Source organism: Humulus lupulus, chromosome 6 (genome assembly GCF_963169125.1).
Source record: "Humulus lupulus chromosome 6, drHumLupu1.1, whole genome shotgun sequence".
In the NCBI taxonomy this organism is placed as follows: Eukaryota; Viridiplantae; Streptophyta; class Magnoliopsida; order Rosales; family Cannabaceae; genus Humulus; species Humulus lupulus.
In genome coordinates this window covers 99772147-99785427 of record NC_084798.1, presented here as the reverse complement: position 1 = coordinate 99785427, position 13281 = coordinate 99772147, and the positions used below count along the sequence as shown (strand labels likewise).

At 33.4% G+C, this 13281-nt stretch overlaps 1 long non-coding RNA gene across 1 annotated transcript; it reads left to right on the top strand.

Moving 5' to 3' along the window:
• Positions 1-7545: 7545 nt before the first annotated feature.
• LOC133782391 (uncharacterized) lies at positions 7546-10178 on the top strand. Its single transcript, XR_009870481.1, has 2 exons — positions 7546-7768; positions 8227-10178. It is a non-coding gene; the product is annotated as an uncharacterized LOC133782391 (long non-coding RNA).
• Positions 10179-13281: the final 3103 nt, after the last annotated feature.

Here is a 13281-nt window from a genome sequence, read left to right as displayed (position 1 = left end):
CATCTTGTGACTCGAGGCGATCCTAGTGAGCGGTTTAGCGAAAAAGTTACGGTGGGGATTTATACCTGGCTCGGGGGAGCCTGAGGGTATTTTTGGGAATTCGGGAAATATATTGGAGATTATTTGACATTGAGGGAAATAATTGGTCATTAGCTAGGTGTCGAGGTTTAAGTGGTAATCATTAGGGACACTTGAGGAAATAGCGGGAATTTTGGAGCAAATGACCAAAATGCCCTTAGAATGTTTAAAGGCTTAGGTTTACATGGGAGGGAAAAATGGTCATTTGATGGTTAAAAGAGGATAAGGGTCATTTCTATTTTTAGCCTTAGTGGAAGTTTTAGAAAATAGTAGAAGTAGAAGGAAGGAAGGAAAGAAGAAAAACAGGGACTCTTTCTCTCTCTCTCGGTTTCCTCTCCCTTCACCATTTCTTGAGGATTTCTGAAGCTGTAATTCAGTGGAGGCTTAGGCTAGAGCTGGGACCTTGGTTCTTGAGGTAATCAAGAGGGTTAGCTGGAGTTAATTCCTAAATAAAGGTAAGGTTTAAGATATGTTGAGATTTCTGAGTTTTGGTGAGTTTGAGTTCTGAATTTGGTTTTTTAAATGGAAGTTAAGGGGTTTGAGCTTGAAGAATTGAGGAGCTAAAGGATGGAAGGATACTAAGGGAAACCTAAGGTCGAATTTCCATTAAAGGTATGAATTTTTTAGCTTGATCATCTGAGTTGCTGGGTTGACTCTGGTTTTCTGATGAGTTCTTGAGTTTTGAGTTCAATTCTTGTGTTTCTTTGTTTGATGGTGGATGTGGTTATCTTTTATGTTGTTGGGCTATGTGGGATGAGATGTAGACGATGGTAGGCTCAATTTGGTGTGTGGATGAGGTTTGGAGGGGTTTTAGGGAGTTTTGGCTTGAGAAAATTCGAAGGAGAAAACTAGAGGATGAAGATTGCTTTTTGTAGCGCTATAGCGCTAGTCTTGGAGCGCTACAGCGCTATGCTGACTTCCTGGGGGGCTTTTGCCACTGCTTGTAGCGCTGTAGCGCCCACTTTGTGGGGTTGTAGCGCTACCCTGCCTCCAGAAATGGATTTTTGGGTATTTTCTTAGGCTTTTTGCACGGGGCTTGGGGTTTGATTCCACCACCCTGTTTGGTGGAATTAGGGCTTCTCGAGGGCTCGGGATTAATCCTGAGGTTAGGTTACGGAATTAAAGTTTAGTTATGGTTCTAATTTATGGCTGTGACTAGGTGTACGCTAGGGCTCGGACAGGATCGTGCTTGAAGGTTAATTTCACTAATCAAAGCTATCAGAATCAAAGGTAATAAACTGCACTCGGTTATGTGATTATGTTGGGACTAAGAGCTCCCTATATTTGTATGTGATGTCATGAAATGGTATTATGCCATGGGGACATGTGATAAACGACCTAAGAGTGTCGAAATCAATATTTGCGCATAGGACGCGGCTCAGCCACTGGTAGTTGAGGTTAAATACATAATCACTGAGTTCAGCCTAAGCGAGTCGGAGTCAGTGGGATAATTAGAGGATGCGGCCTAAGGGCACCGATCCTGGATTTCGGCGTGATATGTTTAATGTTGTTTAAACTGATGATCGTGACGAGTTTGTTATCTGAGTAACTGATTATTTGCTTGTAGTTTGATATCACTATTTCTGTGAGCTGTATGACTTGTTGTATATCTGATTGATGATTCGTAAATTATCTGCCTGTTGATTGTCGCTTGTGCTATGCATTATGGTTTTCTTGCTGGGCCTTGGCTCATGGGTGCTACGTGGTGCAGGTAAAGGCAAGAGCTAGGTGGATCGGTCCTGAGTTGGAGAGCTTTGAGGTTGAATGTACATAGTCAGCTGATTGGCCGCCACGGCCGAGAAGTGGTACAGGATAGGAGAAGCCTAAATGTCTGTATTGCCCTTAGAGTGGCCAGTACTTGTTTATAACCTGTAATTATAGTTGTAGTAACACGTTTCTAATTAAATGACTTGATTAGCAAGTCTTGCACCTTTACAAACACACAGTGTAACGGTCTTGGCTACCCAGGGCATTACAAGTTGGCTTAGGGAGAAAAAGTTGCAGAAAGGGAGGATTGTAGAGCTAATGGTTTCGGGTTTGAGAGAGGAAAATGGAAGAGAGAGTGTTTTTTTTTCTTGAGAGAAAAGAATTTTTGTGAGAGAAAATGATTAGGTCTTTACTTTGAGTGGGGTAAGGCTTTTACTCTTCCCCTAGGGTATGTGTCCTAGGGTCTTCAGAGCCCTAGGACCTAGCCTTGCAACATTCTCTCTTTCCTCCATTGGAAAAGACCTTTATGCCCATGCTCATTTTTACCTCTCTCCTAAGACACTAAAGGGCCATTTGGTATGTGGTGCTTCTGGGAGTATGTGTCCAGGGCGCTGGGAGTGCGGGGTTGCGTAGCGCTTTCGGGAATCTCCTCATAATTGCATCGAACATCTAAGTGTTTGTTGTATTATGTTCATGCACAATCCTTCTCAAATCCTCTACCTAAGTTGCAAGATTTGGTTCCGGCTGTACCCTTTGTCGTTGGCCTCAACCCATTCCTCTACCTCGGCCACTACCTGCTCCTTGGTCAACGACTTCTATCTCGACTGGGTTTGGTGGGTTAACAACTCGACCTCCCCTGGCTCAGGTATTAGGCACCATCGCCAATTTCTATACAACAATGCTTAAAACATTTGAGTATACTAGTTTCCCATACACAAGGAAAATGGAAAGTAAAAGAAAATAATTCACAACAATTTAACTCAAAACAGGTAATCAATCATTCAGGAATATAACCTAGCAATACAAAATGATCATGAAAGATTATGCTATAAGGTTTTAGTTAGCAGAACGATAAATACAAAAAGAAGGGAACCCTAGCTATATGTTGGGTTTCTACATTTGCTTGCTAAAACTACACAAAAGTCCTATAACCTAGTAGGTTTGCCAAGTCTTTTCAAAAAGTATCATCAAGACCCTCACAGCATAACCCAATCTAGGCTATCCATCAGCATATCCAGCTCTATGTCAGTATCTGGAATCCTCCTCTGGCTCTACCACCCTGCCTCGAGGTATGCTATCAATCATGGAGATAGGCCAATCAATGGTCCAAACGCTAGCTCGAACTGCATCACAAGGTCACCTATATAAGGTATATCAACCATAGACTACAATTTATAGAATTGAGGTAAATAAATCAAATCAAAGGAAACAAATATAAAATGACAGCACTTACAGTGAGTGTTGGACTATCTTACAAAATGTACATGTGGGTCTGTCTACAGAACTAGTTTAGCCCGGTGCTCTGATACAACTTGTAACGACCCAATGAATACAAGACCAAAAACATGCAGAAATTTAAACTTTTACTTTAAATCATTGTACCGAAAATCCATATAAAAAATCTTTTAAGAAAAGACTTTGTGCACTTTTAGTTTAGCAAACAGAATTAAAACTATTCTTCCTCAGAGTTATAGCAAAACAAATGTCATAAAGATATAACAAGCTTTGAGCTTTTTCTTTTCAAAATGGTGTTCCATGAAAAACCTCCCCAGGTCAGGCCACATGTACATATCCGCAAGAGGACTCCGACGCTCACTAGTCCACTTTGCTTTCGCATTTACCTACAACATGAATAACTAGGTAAGCCACAACGTATAGTAAGAATAGCCTTACACACACAAGTATACTAAAACCCAACAACGGGTTGACCTAAGGTAGATATAACTACCGATCACTAGGGTATAGGATAAGTCCCAACCCTAGCATACAATTTTGCATGTAATTAACATAACATATATAAACACTTTGGTTGCACTCAACAACCCGGACTTACTTACCATTTAGTTGCAGAATGCAAAAGCATTGCAAGAGTGGGTATTAAGCATACCCTGGTCTTAATGACCCAAAAAAAATACTAGTGTAATCTACTAATTCAAGCACACCCTAGTATACTTGGAGTCCTTAGTTCCCAGTTAGATCTTTAACACTGCTATTCATTTCCCCTTTTGTAGTTACTCTAATTAATACAATTTTCTCGGATTGAACTATGACTTATTCTTATAGCTAATATGCTACGATAGATACATGAAATAAATTCTTAGAGACTATACTATAGCCTTTTATACACTTAACAGTGTATAATGCCGGATTTAGTTTCAGTCATTACGGTATCATAAGAAAATCAGCCTAACCACAACACGCTCACTGTGTTGCTCATTTTAATATTCTTTGAATAAAGAACACTCTTAACAAATAACTCATATTTTGGATTTTAGAAAAAGGAGTTTTAAACAACTCTTATCTTTAGAAAAATACCAAATTTTCGCTCTCTTACGAATGTTTATTGTTTTCAATTATTTATCAAATTACCATTTTTTGACCATTTAACTTATAATATCTGACAACTTTACCCCTTTCTCTTAAATGTTCTACAAAACTTAAACTCTCATTTTTACCATATTTATCCATAACCTAGGATCTCATTTTATGTTATTTTTTAAAAGAAGAGAAATTGGATAATTAAATTATAGAATGGTAAAAATCAACTTTAATTAACTTAAGCCAATTTGGGGATTGGTTAAATCTCCAAATCCTTAGTTATCTTTGCAAGGAACCATTTCTTTTTATTTCCAAAACTTTACTTCCACTATTTAATTTAAAGTGGTAAAGTCTCATTTTTAAACTTTTGCCCTAAGTTGAATATTTTGCAAAAGCCCTTAAATTATCTTTCACAAATTATGTGTCATAAGGATAGGAACTAGGAAAAAGCCTCGCATCAAAACTTGTTTTAGGTTAAGAGAACTAACTTCCCAAAAATCACTTTTTGTTAAGGTTCGAAATTACCATTTTTTCAGTTTTTATGGCAAACTTAGAAAAATTATTTCTCTTAAACGGTGACACAGTTTTCTCAACAATTTCACAGGGGTCCTTAATACACATCTTAACTAAATCCCTTCAAAATTTCATAATTTTTGGGATGGAAAAACACATTCAGATATTCAAAGAAATCTAGGAAGTGTCTACTGCCTAGAAGTTTTTCCCAGATTTTAACGTAACTTTGAAATTTTATTTTTCTTACACTGTAGCCCAGTTCTTTCTATAACTTTACATGGATATTTATACATGACTAAATTAGCTTCCTTAAGAATTTAAAATTTTTTGGAGTAATAAAATCCATTCAATTATTTGAAATAATCTGCGAAGTGCTTGCCGTCGAGAAGTTTTGTTTCCAGATTTTAGGGCAAATTTTGAAAGTTTGTTTCTCTTAAACCATAATAAATTTTCCTCTAAGCTAAAATCCTACCAAATTTGATAGATGTTAGATTAATAAAACCTTTTCAAAAGTCAAAACAATCTGGGCAGTGCATGCTGCCCATAAATTTTCCAAATTTACATCACAATGTTAAAAAGTACATAACTTGGGTTTAAAAAAACCTTATCACGATTTTCAAAAGCCTAACCTCAAGTAATCACACCGAAATATGCAACTACTTAATTTATTTTCACATATAGAGGCAGTGGAGTGCGATCTCACCCATTGAAATCCAAACCACGAATTTTGGCAGCATGCATTTTTACACAAACTTAACAACAATAAGCATTTCTAGCATAACCCTAGCCACATGCATGCATGAAAATCATCAAATCACATTATCTTAACCTTAAGCATAAAATAAGCTCCAAAAACCATTAAAATAACCTATGCAACCGGATATACAAATATTAACACAAAACTCAAAGAATAACAATAGATTTCTACCTTTTGATAGTTCTAGCTTGGAGATGTGTTTCCTTAGCTTCTCAAAACTTCCCCTTGTGCTCTACACTCTCAAATCGAACCCCATAGTCCAACATGCAGATTTTTAAGAACTAATTAGGGTAGAAAGACTTAGATGAGGGACAAGAACATGCAAACTACAAAGACATCTTACGTTGCTTTTACATGATCTCCAAAGTGCTCAACCTTTGAGATCCAACTAGTACAAGCTTCCCTTGAACCCTAGAACACAAGATCAATACCATGCATGGCTATTAGATCACATGCATGCATAATAAATCCTTATGGTTTTGGGTTTGAAGAGGAAAATGGAAGAGAAGATAAATGAGGTATCAAAACATACACTAGACATGGTTTCTCTATCGAGCTTCTCCCTTCTTCAATGGATGGATTAGTGTAGTTGGCTCATGGAGAAAAATTTGCAGCAATGGAGGATTGTAGGACTTAGGGTTTTAGGTTTGGGAGAGGAAAATGGAAGAGATAGTGTTTTTTTTATAGAAAAGAAATTTTGTGAGAGAAAATGATTAGGTCTTTACTTGTGACTGGGGTGAGACTCTTACTCTTCCCCTAGGGTACGTGTCCTAGGCTCTTGAGAGTCCTCGGACCTAGCCTTGCTGCCCACCACTCTTTCTTTCCTCCCTTGGAAAAGACCTTTATGCCCTTGCTCATTTTACCTCTCTCATTAGACACTCAAGGACCCTTTGGTAATTTTGCTTTTCTAAAATTCCCTAAATTTTTAAATCTCCAGACTTAATTAATTAAATTAAATGTGTCTCATAAATAAATTTTGTCACATATCACATAAATTTGGTGATTTATCAAATTAACCAAAATGCCCTTAGAGGCCCGAGCAAGAAATTTTTATTCCTTGGCATGGTTAATTGGAATTCAAACCTCAATCATTTTTGTTAAATTTATTGGCTTGACTATAAATTCCTAGTTGCAAAAATATTTTTATGCCATTGTATTCCATATTTTACCAAATTTGAGATTTTTCCACTATTAGGGTTTGCCCCTCGATCTGCGACCAATTTTTCTTTGCATAGGCCTAAACCTTTTACCAGATTTTCACAATGGCTATAAAATTAACGAAATAACAAAATTTCATATAATATTATTTATCAAAATAATATTCCATACAATTATTCATCGGCTTGAACCGGATACTAACGAGTGTTCAAAACTCAGGATGTCACATCAGAATCTATGATTCTCTAACTATATCATAATCAATTATAACTTCTCAGATCTAGAATCAAAATCATGTATAACATTAATGATTCATGTTTTACTACATCATAACCCTAAGAAAAGGGAATTAGTTCATAATGAAAACTAAAACAACTATGAAATTCAATAAAGAGTGCATAAAGAAAGATAGAAGAAAAAAGCTCTAACATTAGTTGTCTTTGTCATTACTACAAAATGTACCACATAGGTCACCATATTAGGACACACATTTAAATGTGAGCCCTTAAAAATGTCTGTAGACTTATTAGGACACTCATTGAGAGTTCTTAAAAAATATATTTTAAGATGTATAATGAATGTCGTAATTATTTAGACGAGTCCTAAAAAAATCTGAGTAATTGAGTGAGGAGAGACTTTTAAGGACACACCCTAAAAAAATATATTAAGGACGCTCAAGTGGGCCTAAAATATGTCAATTAAATTAGTCCCCATTCACTTGTTCTTTTCGGTAAAGTAATTTGGAGAAAAAAATGTTAAAGTAATAAGTGTTAAAATAAGGCGGGCCTGCAAAATGTTAAAGCGACAATCTAAAATTTAGTAAGCTTAGCAGACTTAAAGTTATACTTTCCCAAGCCATTTCTCCATTCTCTCTCTTGTTTTCTTCTCTCACTTCATTCTCCATTAGATCTTTGACTCTAACCAGTTCATGCTTCACTCTCCATTTTTTTTTTTGGAAGATCCATGAGAGAATAAAATGAAGAACTCTCTTAGATTCTTCCTCTCAAAATCTCACAGGTATGTATATATATACATAGGTTTAAATTTGGGCAAAAGCTTTTGATGTTTTATTTGTTGTTCTTCTAGTTCTGAAGCTTCCTCTGTCTGCTACTATTTCATTTTCTCTTGGGTATTTTGGCTCAATATTTCATAGATTCAACCTGTAGTAATCTTTCTCAATGTGATTATTATCTTTCTCTTTTACTTCTTCATTTTTTTTCCATGATTTGTTCATTTTCGAGCCTCTACTTTTGACATATATTGATAATAAGAATGGTGGAGTTAGTGAGTTTTCAGTTTTTATTTTGGAGATTATTATATTGATATCAATTTTGGTGTTTTGTTTGGCAACTTTGAATTACTTTTGTAAATACCTAGAAATGAAAATTTTTAATGTGGCTGGTGAGTTTGATTTACAATTTTTTTTTGAAGATCTCTTTATTTGATTGAGATATTATAATGTTTTCCTTGTGTAGCTTTCAATAAGCTTAACTATCAAAGGTTGGTATATTGAAGGAGGATGAGGATGACATGCGGTGCTGATACTATAAAAGGATATAGGGTTTTGAAAGAATATAAGGTACAAATGACCTTTTGTATATTCATTATCTGAATATAATATTCAATAGAGTAGAGTATCTATATACAAGATGTACATCAAGAGTAATTAAAAGGAACAACAGCTACATGTGGCAATGGAAAAGCAAAATGAAAAATAAATACAATACATGTGTAAAATTGTAAGCAAACATGCGTAGAATTATTAGGCACGGTGATTAAGCCCTCAGTACATTACAATTTGAAACTAATTCGTGTTGCCATTGTTGCTCTGTTATTATTTCTTTTTTTTGGTGGTGTAGTACTGCATTTAGTTAGCTTAATGTTGAACTCATATTTTCTTGAGTGGTTGCACTAGCATCACCTTTATTAGGAGGCAAAATCACATAGTGATCATTTTATTTTATATCATAACTTGCAACAACTCCTATTTTGATTTCTAATTTTTGTTGAATATAAACATATTCATATTAATATATATATATATATATGTTCTAAACTAAACATTGCTCATTGTTGGTGTCACAACGTGCTTAAATACTCCTAATATTTATTCTTGTTACTAGAGTACTCTAACTTATGAAATGTTCTATGCTCAGAGAAATCTTTGAACATTTTACTTTTTTTTTCTTATAGCTTTTCTTATAGCCTTTGTTTTTATCTTGCATCTAAGATGGAATCTGCCATATTTTTATTGATGTTTGCTAAACATGGATATTGCAAAGCAAGTTGTCTTGGATGCAAAGTTGGATTATCCAGCAACTTGTAATGCCATGGTAATCCATTACACATGAATTTCTTTCTTTTTTTTTTTGCTTGAAGAGCCAGCCCGTATATGGAAAACATTTTTGCAATATTTAATTATGTTTTTTATGGGAATGTAAAGCAATGAAAGTATTTACATTAATGTTTTTAGTGGTTGGTTTTCAACATCATTTGTGCTATTTTTCTGTTTCCATGTTTAAGATTTGGTCAATTATATAATAGAGCATTATTATATACCAAGAAATAAATTATTTGTGGTTAATATTGGCTTTGTGATTCTACAGGCCTGCTTGATATTTCTCTATTTTTTTATAAGGGTTTTGCATTTGGGTATTTGATAAATCAATACTTGATTGCATTTTTTTCAAATTGTTTGTGTCGTAGTTTTAGATGGTAGTTACATTTTATTTTCGTGTCATTAATTTGTTTTTATTTATTAGTGGTAGCAAGCACAAACACCAAAGTGTATATAGGTGCATGTATTTGTATATAAATGGAACTTATTCTTTTGTTTTCCTATCATAAATAGTCTTTTGTATATGTTATTTCTATGTTTGGATGAATTTAGTTTCTTAAAAGACATGTATTAATTTTGCATGGGTATATGAGCACATTGAACAAAACTAATTGATAAAATAAGGTTATAAACGTGGTATATATTAATAATAGATTTTCTACAGTGAAATAGTTCAATGAAACAAATTAGCATATACATGTCATTAATGATAGGGTTTTCTATAAATATAGATTTGTTAGCATTTAGAAAGGAATAGGAGATTATTAGTGTCTTGTTCTTGAGAGTCCAATTTAAGAATGGTTCTTGTTGAAAGTGGTAAAGGTATAACAAAAAAATGTCATGATGCTGCCACAGTTCATTATTCCAATGTTGAAAGTGGACAAGAGGTGTCCATTCTAAGAAATAGATGGAGAGAAAGGTTGATTGTCATTAATTAATTTAGTCAACTGAGCTATATATGCCCTTTTTTATTGTAATAATAAGTAGGAATTTCTTCTATTTTATATTGTCTGTGTCTCTTTGTAAATTTATGAATTATTTGTTTTTTTAGATTTGTAATTATCTCAATGAATGTATTTCAATGAATAAGTTTTGTTATATTAATCTATATGTTTTAATATTTGTATATAAATGTTTCATTTAAATCATAATTTTTTACATAAAATAAATATAAATTAATTTTTTTAAAATTGTAAATATAACTTTTAAGGGCATGCATTGTGCACCCTAAAAAATATTCTTTTTGGGCACGCGAAGAGAGCCGTAAAAACTTTATCTAAAGTAACTTAACGGGATATTTTATGACACATATTGTGAGTCCTAAAAATATTTTTTTAGGGCTCACAACGCGCGACCTAAAAAGATTCTTTTAGGGCTCACTACATTTTAAGGCTCTCAAATAGAGGACTCGTAGGAGGCGTGCCCTAAAAACTTTTTTAGGGCTTGCAAAAAGTCTTTTTTGTAGTAGTGTGTCTTTCCAACTCTAAACTAATTAGGGCTTCCAAAATGATTCTAAAATATTCAAAAGCATTTTTTTTGTAGTAGTAAATTTGTTGGAAAGTATTTTCTAGATGTTCTCACTTGTCGCTTGATCACATTTCAAAATATCTTCAATTGAATTTCAAATAATGTATCACTAGGATGAGTTATTTTGTAGGTTAGGTATCACCTAGTAAACATCTGAATTTGACTTTTCTTATTAGACACGATTGTGTAGGGTTTTGAATGAGCTTTCTAACACCATAAGACTTGAAAATCGAATATGTGAGTAGGGAGATATAGGTGAAATACTAAAACCATCTCAGATTTAAATTATCTAAGATAATTTTTAAGTTTGAATTCTCCTTAATATTCTCCAATCAATTGAAATAAATATCTTCTATTTTTTTTCTCTTGATTAAGGATAATATTTCAAATAAATTTTGAAATATTTATAAAATATCCATGAAACATATACCAACCTAAAAAATACCACAAACATACATAAAAAGAACTAAAATATATATAAAAAAGAAAACTTTAAATAACTTAACCTAAAACGTAACATAAATCTATCCTATATCACATTTATCTAGAAAGATCCAATGTTTATTACATGTAATCTTGAATTAAGTATATATATATATATGTACATACACAAGGATTTAATTCAAGATAATAACAAAAAATTGTTTATAATCGCTAATAGAAAGTGGAAGCTTTAATCAAGATTATGAGCATAGTCTATCTCCTGTCTTGATTAGGACACTCTATCAGGGGTTTTATTGTTGGAGTTTTATGCACTAATTAAAACCAAATTTCTTTGTAATCTCATTTATTATCAATCACTTGGTCAATAACTTTTTGACTTGGCTTACATGTTTCATTTTCATGATTATTTGTTTAATATAAACTTCTATTAAACCCCGAGAATATTGCTAATCATATTTATAATGACATAATCACAGTGAAATATAAGTTAGTCCTAAGATTAGTCAGTGCACAGGACTTATACTAACTTGACAATCTACGATATGATCTACTTACACATCGCAGTGTTATGTTCTTTCCAGAACATTAGCAAAGTAGATAAAATTGGATGTATTTGTTACATTGAACTGGACCGATATTGACAATTGATAGGATAATTAAACATATCGTTATTATCTATTCTAGTCATAACATATAGTTGACCATAGGTCAATCCAATTTCTATTCTGAGTGGTTAATATTCTAATTGATTGTATTATTTGAGTTCTTTGACTTGTTCGTTACCAACTTACCCTACGGACTAGCCCATACATACATCTTGGGAACTCGGTAGTATAATAGAGTGGGAGTGTTAATCATACATATGAACATCCATAGTTTCTGATGAAGAAGTGAAACGATGGATTCCTTTTAGTTTGGTTCAAGGTGCTAAATGATAGAGATGTAGTTTTAGTAATTAATATTAGTTTAGTGAAATATTATTTATAAGGAATTAAGTGTTTTAAGGATTAAATACAATGAGGGGTAAAACGATATTGTTGACGTAGTTTTTCATAAACTTAGAAAAGAAGAGCATTAAAAATTGGTTTAAGAAAAAAAAAATACACGAGTCAATATTATTGAGTGGTGGAATTCTCTTAAAGCTCTTTGAAAGAAATTCTGCAGAGTATTCTCAGCATCAAAATTCGCTATCCCTACAAATGAAATTCTCCAGTCTATATGTTTACAAAAACTCTTCCCTTTTATATCAATAGGTTGCAATTTAAATTTGAAATACATACAAATAAATGCATTAATTACAAAATATCCCATAATAATCAGGATTAATTATTAGATTACAACAAATCTCCAAGTGATAGGGACTTTCAAACAGCACCCACGTTCAAACTGGATTACCGACCTCGAACGTATAATTTACACACTTTTGAGATCGGCCAACATCCTTAGCCCTTAGCCAGTGACTTTATCGAGCTCAACCATCGGAGATCAATGTCCTCGAGCTTGCCATGAATGTTCGAATTTCACTTAGACTTCGGAGAAGATTCATCCTTTCGAGCTTGATGCCTAAGCTCGAGCCTTCTTAACTAGTGCTCGGTTGCCAATAATAATAAATCAGGAAACATGGTAATTTATACAAGTCTTAATTTATACAGTAACATGTTAGGCTCATCCAATTATTAACATATCAAGCATTATTATTAAGTTAATTTTGCATTTGAGCTTTAAATATAAGTATAATGATGTCCCAATTTTTGTGTTTGAAGAATATGAGAAAACTCAAATAAAACTTTCCTAAAATGTTAGGTTTTATTTGGGCCCAATTGAGCATGTAAAGTTTAAATTCCTCTCTTGAGGGTGGTTCCACTTGTGAAGGCTCATTGTATTTGCATTCCTAGATTGAGCTTAATCAATTGAAAAACAATTAATAAAACGAAGGTTCAAATTCTTGTCTTTTTGGGCTTTGTGTGGAAGTTAAGGAGCATTAGTAATAGGTCCGACATACTGAATCCAGCTATCCTTCATCCAAACTTGGATTATTAAGGCCCATTTATCTAAGTTGGACTTAATTGTATTAGGTTATTTTTTCTAGTTGGACCTAATAATTGAATATAAACAAATTAGTTCTATTTTTTGAATTAATTTTCAATGGTAATTTTAGAATTAATGGGAAAATTATAAATTATGCTTTATTGATTATTTTAATAATTTGGCAAACCTAAGT